At 39.0% G+C, this 6,981-nt stretch overlaps 1 long non-coding RNA gene across 1 annotated transcript; it reads left to right on the top strand.

Moving 5' to 3' along the window:
- Nucleotides 1–2,627: 2,627 nt before the first annotated feature.
- On the top strand, nucleotides 2,628–6,240 carry LOC139692545 (uncharacterized). Its single transcript, XR_011701764.1, has 3 exons — nucleotides 2,628–2,741; nucleotides 3,818–3,944; nucleotides 5,916–6,240. It is a non-coding gene; the product is annotated as an uncharacterized lncRNA (long non-coding RNA).
- Nucleotides 6,241–6,981: the final 741 nt, after the last annotated feature.

Below are 6,981 nucleotides of genomic sequence, written 5' to 3'. Positions count from 1 at the left end.
ATCGGTCGCTGCACTTCATAACAACTAAATTGTGATGAGTCCACATCCGCTCTCGGGAACCTGTGCAAATTGATCATGCTGTTCCTAAATCTTTGTCTATCCCCAATATAATCTAAATGATACCTTTCCGAGTAACCCAGCATTTTCCGAGTAACTAAGCCTTTTGTGATGCATAAAACAAGTTTTGGTGATGACTAACCCCCACTATCTCACTCTTTGCCTACCAAAGCATTCAAAACCCTCATCACTATTACATGTTTTCATACAGGAACACCCGCGTCTTTCTCCTATAACTGCTCGTATACTCTATTGGTTTCATCCTCGTTATGATTGCAATGTGGCATGAATGCCTGAACAATGACCGAGTTCGTCGGTTCTGCTTTTAATTTACCTGGGTAGAATTCTATCCGAATTCTATTCTCTGTAAATTACTCTATAACTATTACTCCAGTAATTCCCGCTATCCTTCCATCCCACCTTGCAAGTGCGTAGTGATAAATCACAGAAATGGAATGCGTAGTCTCGATTAAATACCTAGGCGTTACCCTCACTCACGAGCCCTCCTGGGTGAAACACATACGGGGAATATGTAGGCAAGAAATCAAAATATTAGGATTAATTAGAAGATTATTAGGGAATTGTGATGAAAAGGTCAAAGAGAAACGGTATCTTTCACTGGTTCGGCCTCATTTAGAATACTATATGCTGCAAGTATTCGGCATCCTCACGAAGTTGGATTAATTGCCAAATCGCGTGCAGCGTAGAGGAGGGCAGCTAGGCTGTAATCACTCACGGAGTGAAGGTTAAATTATAGATTAAATATCTTGCATAAATTGGAAGGATGTCTCTTTAGCAGTAATGTGGAAATGTATTATTACCCCCATTGGACTACGGTAGAAGAGATCATGCCATTAAAATTAGAGAGATAAAATGTAAAATAGATGGATTTACGATGTACTTTTTTCCACCAACGATAAGGGATCAGAATAACATTGTCCGACTGCAGTACCATTTCTTCGTCCATACTTTTATTTCGGTTTACGTAATTCTTGCTCCCAGGCTCAAAAGTATGCGCCGAGGGTCTTCGAGATGGCTGGGCGCCTCTTGGGTAAAAAATCACGACTTGAATGATAATAAAAGTATCTCCTCCACCGCAGAATAATTTTAGACTTCGATAAATTAAAAGGTGATAAATCTATAGGGACATTCGAGAGGTGGTAACCTTAACTTTATAAAAAAGATTAAATGGAATAAAATATTTTGAGTAAAAAAGTAAATTAATAAATAAAGGCAATTACCAAATGTCATAATCAATCATCTCTAGCTAAGAAAACAGTACCGAGCCATCGAGGAAGTAAATATTTTATATTTAGATATACTTGGCTATTTAGATTACATATACCGGCATAACTGAACATGGAAATAAGCCTACAATGCCTAATTGAACCTCTCACCGGAAGGGAATGGCCTCAATGGCCAAATTTTCTGGAGAATTCCGATGAAAATGGCAACCTTAAATATGCGGTTCTCTCAAAGTCCTTCGGGGAAAACTAAATATTGATCGCAGATGCACTGTGTTATGGCACCGAGACAACATACTCCTCGCCTAGTTTCAAGAATAAAATTTCACCGAAAAGGACTAACAAAAAATTCTGGCCTCAACTCTTCCGCTTTTGATACGACAAGAAACGTCACGCTGAACTGCGGTCGATCCAAATTACCCGAATGAGGGAAGGGGGATTGAGACCAACCAAAGAGATGATTGAGTCACCGCGAAAGAGGTATTGAACGCTACCCAAGGATATCCCAGTGCATTCCACAGCCCGCCGCATGGGACGCGGTTGACTCATCGCACTTCCGAGGCGGGATTGGCAATACTGCCTCACCTGTGCCTTAACCCTCTCTCCCCCTCTCCTCTAACCCTCCATCCAACCCACCCTCCCCGTAATGTACAAGGTGACTTGCGCTTATATAATAAACTCAAAGAAACTAAGGAAATATTCATGTTCATACAACCTACTGAGGAATAGTAGTCGCCAACAAATTGTTTTTACCGAGTTCCTGATGAAATTTTCCTTACAGCAATTTATCACTAATTTAATTGGAAATTGCCAATTATTTTCCGGGTCGCAAGGCACTAGCATCATCATTAGCTCATTTACTTACATGCGTGTTACGGCATGTATTTGTATGGTCATGGACTAACAATGAGACCCAAGTCTGGATTCACTGAATGGTCACACGATGGCTCATTTAATGACGCGCTCGCATTTCTGGAGCGGCACGGTATTGCATCGTTGGCTGGTGGTCTTGGAGGCAGCTGTAAACTCAGCTCTCAAGCTTTTGGCGAGGAAGGGAGCGGTTAACTGCTGGTCTCCAGGCCGTTCTAATGCAAAGCCCTGCGAAGATACGCGAAATGCGCACTTTCGGAATCGAAATGGGCTAACAATTCCCTCCGCCTCCTTTTCCATTGTCCCAATTCGATTTCACTCTCTCTTGTGCGGAGTCTCCCACTCAATAAACCCCCACCTTCCCCCACAAAGTCCCCCCCCCCCTTACTTGCCGACGGGCATTGGGTCTCGCCAGATCGCTTCGAGAGCCGGGTTGAGCCAGCCGTTCGAAGCGGATGGACTCCTCGCTATCCCGGAGACCGTGGAGGCCTCGATGGCTTATCGTCGAGCTACTCTAGAGAAGACTAAGCGGTTGAAATAACGGGCAGCTCTAAGTACGATATATTATTGGTGAGTGGCGATTTAATACAAGCCCAGTGCAAACGCACAGTGGTAGATTAAGCTTCTTCATAAGCGTGTTCAGTGTATCAAGTTTCTAATTATCAGGTTTCGATTATCTAGAACATAGGGCCATTTTCCAAAACTGCCGGTACATGTTGGTACGTATGTAGCCTGCCTACAAAAATAATTTTGAAATGCGCTTTCTCTTGCTGGCATCCGTATGTACATATAGTACACTGAGGAAAGGGTTGAAGTACGCGGTAAATCCGGGCTTCAGCTTGGCTCAATTTTCGTTGGTTATTGTCCTGGGGATGTATTAATGATGGTCCCGTAATTGTCACGGGATCGGGATAGTGCGGTGGGTAACGTACTGGCTTCCCACCCAGAGGGTCAATGTTTGAATCCTTGAGGCAGCAGGTGTTTTTCGGTGGTGTCTCGATCCCTACGATGAAGGTGCCTTGTCGAGGACCACCCCTTGGCGCCTTTCGTTACGAGTGGACTATCACCGACGTAATGTTTCTCTCCACCTTTCCTCCTCTCTCATCCACCCCTAACGGTGCTAATGACCTCTGCTTTCGACCACCTCCCCTAAAATTACAAATACTGTCGATCCTCGGCAATACCGAGGTTGCAATCACGGCCACTGTAGCTTCCAATTTTTGTGTGCACACACATTGAAATTTCGATTTGCGACGTCCAATTCTTTGTCCTTGTACACTCTCCACAATTTATAATCTTATTACCTTCTGGTCTACCCCTCGCTTGGCATGTGAATCGAAACGGGGAGGGACTGCAGATTCGATCGCGTGTTAATTGGATGAAAATTCAACCTGAATTTTGCAGTTTATTCCTTCGTACGCGACGGTGGCATCCTAATTAGTGTCGCACTCGCGACCCAAGCACAGAGGTTGTGCGCTTAAATCTAGCGTTGGGTTTGCGAGCGACTGGAATGTATTTCCCAGGTATCCTTATAAGGAAAATAAAGCAACCGTCCCGGCGCGTTGAAGGTCGGTGAAATTAGCCACGAATTCCTTAATTTTGTCAGTATTTAAAAATATACTATCTTGAAATTGCTTTATCTACAGATACGCTTCAGATGTCACTCCTAGGCTGAAACATGTCAAGCTTCCCTCGTCATTTCTTCTAAGGCCTACTGCAGGAAAATCACCTGAAAAAATGTCCACCTGCTGCTACCAAGAGGAGAAAATATGGGTAAAATCTTATAATTTAAGGTTCTCTGGCTCTACTGAGACAATTTGCTAAATATTTTCACTCACTTCCCAAGTATTATAAGTACGATGATGAATTATTCACGTTTTGTCTTAGCAAGTAGAAATGGTGTAAACGTTGACGCAGAAATACAGCCGAGAATAAAATATTGCTATGCATTTTCCACAAAACTTTACATTTGCTCCAACTTGTTTTAATGCAAAGTCATAATCCTTGGGAACCTGAAGATGACGCCTGTGTTGAAATCAGAAGTAGCAAATAAAAGCTTTGTGGGAAATGCATCGCATTCTCCTTTCATTCAAAAATAAATTTCCACGCTTTGAAGCCTGAGGTTGTGTACTAAAGGGGAGAACGTTAGCCAAGACAGGTGACTGTAGGAACATACTGGGGATGCTGGGTGGAATGAAGGGAGGTAGAATGAATGTGGAACAGAAGGATTTATTGAAGTGTGTGGTGTCAGGTATTCTTTTTTGGTACGGTTAAGATGTGGAGTGGCAGTATTTTAGCATTTTTCCAACACAGACTTTAAACTTTTACCAATGAACTAATGTATTTTTTTTCATTTCATTTCATAAGCTTCCAATATATGCTTATCCACTGGCATGAGCAACTGTTTTAAGTGACGAGAAACTCCAAATTTGTTTAACAAGTGCTACTTTCCTCTGTTAAAGGATATTAAGCAAGGCAAATGTTATGATTGATAACTGGTGAGACATTTCCTGGTTACCCTCACTGTTTTCCCACCTCTCCTGCGTTGAACTCGCCCAACACACTCCCCTCTCCTTCCATTCTGTCCCTATTCTTACATCCCAATCTACTTCATTCCTTGATTCATATTTGGTCACTTTTTTGGGGTTTATGGCTCTCATGGGCATGTGACGAGGGAGGAAGGGGAGGCTAAGCAGTGTTTGGAGCTCCTTGAGAAAAAATTGTAAATCCATCAATAAGTCTATAAAAACATGTTGTGAACTTAATTATTAGCCCAGGTGATTATCCATTAAAGAAACCTATTTGATACAGTAAAATGTTTTTCTACATTCCATTGAATCTCCTTTTCTTGAAAGGAAAGATATTCCATTGTTATTCTAACTTAATCTCATGATTGCCACATTCATATGACAATATTTAAATATATTTTGAAATTTTTGAAATACGAATGCTTTAAAAAAATTCATTTGATTAACATGCACTTCAGACAAATTAATGCATTTTAGATTCAACTTCTTACATGGTATTGTTGATGGAATTACGACCAGTGGCATTGAAATTACGAAGATGATATTGAAGTGGTAACTTGTGTTGCCGTTACGTATGCTGAAGAGGGCTACTTTGTGGCCGAAATACGCGTATTTGTATTCACCTTTCTTATCCTTTTACCATTTACCCTTTGAATTGTGATGTTAGCCAAATAATCTCATTTGTATTTTGTTTTGAAAGGTAAACTGTTGACGGCTATTTGAGTTCATTTATTCAATCATACATGGCATTTGAGTGATCTGCAGGTAAACATTTCAGGAAGCCATTCTTAACCATTGTTTATCACAGATATATTCATTTAGAAGCGCTCTACCCATTAGTTTTAGATAAATGAATAAAATGTTGAAATCAAGTGAAGTAGCAGCAGTTTTTAATGAAATAATTTCCAATAAATTTTCATGGATTAATTGAGTTCATTTCACTAAAATACCATGTGTATGAAATTAATTTCAATTTTAATTAAAGTATAATATTTCTGATATTTCAATGTGGTTCTATGTATGGATTTCAAGTGAAAGATTCCATTTATTTTAATGTTTAAAGGGGAACCACTCTTTGAATCTTAAACCAGTAAATATTTCTTTACCCCTTTTGATCAAACAAGTATTTGTATTTTTGCTTCAAACATCCTAAAAGTAGTTTAAAAAACCACATTAACTTAAAATTCATAATCCAATTTGAATTGTTTTCCCTCAGGTTTTTCATTGGATGCTTATGCTAGGTGAGAAGAGGAGCCTCCATGGGAATCAAGGTTGATCAGCAAGCTTTCTCACCAAAGGAAATGAAGAACAAAGGTGTCTATTTCCTTGCTGGTGCCAAGTTGGACAGTAGCGTCAGCGTCTAAAGAGGGTCACTTCATGTGGGTGTCAGCATTGAATGAGCCTCTGAATAGACTGAAACTCCTCCACTGCTAACTTTGTGGATAGTGGATATAAGGATATTTCAGCAAAATATTTTCGTTAAAAAAGGGTATTTAGAATACTGATGCAATTTCTAATACACACCTATCTCAACAAATGTATTTATGACTAATAAAGATAAAAGAAACAATATGAGTGTTGTCTAATTTTTTAATCTTTCTCTTTGTGTAACTTTTGAATGAGTAATTTTGCCTTAATATGCTACTTAAGAATTAAAAAGAGAAATACAGGAATTCATCTAAAAAAATATTTTTCCTGAGGTTATCTCTCAAAAAAATATTGATTTTAATTGTTACCTGAAGTACAGATAACCGTAAATTAATATATTCTAACATTCTCCAATAAATAATGGTAATCTGAATATATTTACACCCACTGCCATACATTCGGCAATGCGGGTAATTTAATTCGTAATTAATTAAAGCAGAATTATAATTAGATAATTTAAATTAAATGGAATGTCGGTATTTCCTGCAAATATCTATTCGAAACAAATAGTTATCGAATTGATTGTTTAAAAGCCAAAAAACCGTGAAAGAGGCGTTATTTCAATAAATTACCAATAAATAGTTAATTAAAAGCTTTACTATATGTAAATAATATGCTTATGTGTAGCATATGTGAAATATGAAAACATGCCTTAATCCGAACGTTGGAAGCCTAAAATGTTGTCAAATTATTCTGAAGTAATTTTATCCTATCCTGAATAGCAATTTTTTTGTGTTTTTTTTTTGTGTGTGCACTATAAACAATTGTTCTTTGGTTTTTAAGGTGTAATTCGTGATTACAATAAACATATGAGCTACATTTGCTCGCACCGGGTCAAAAATTACGTCATGCAC

Source organism: Hetaerina americana, unplaced genomic scaffold, assembly GCF_022747635.1.
Source record: "Hetaerina americana unplaced genomic scaffold, ioHetAmer1.1.p SCAF_4, whole genome shotgun sequence".
In the NCBI taxonomy this organism is placed as follows: Eukaryota; Metazoa; Arthropoda; class Insecta; order Odonata; family Calopterygidae; genus Hetaerina; species Hetaerina americana.
The sequence above is the reverse complement of the archived record's forward strand: the minus strand, read 5'-3'. Positions and strand labels throughout refer to the sequence as shown.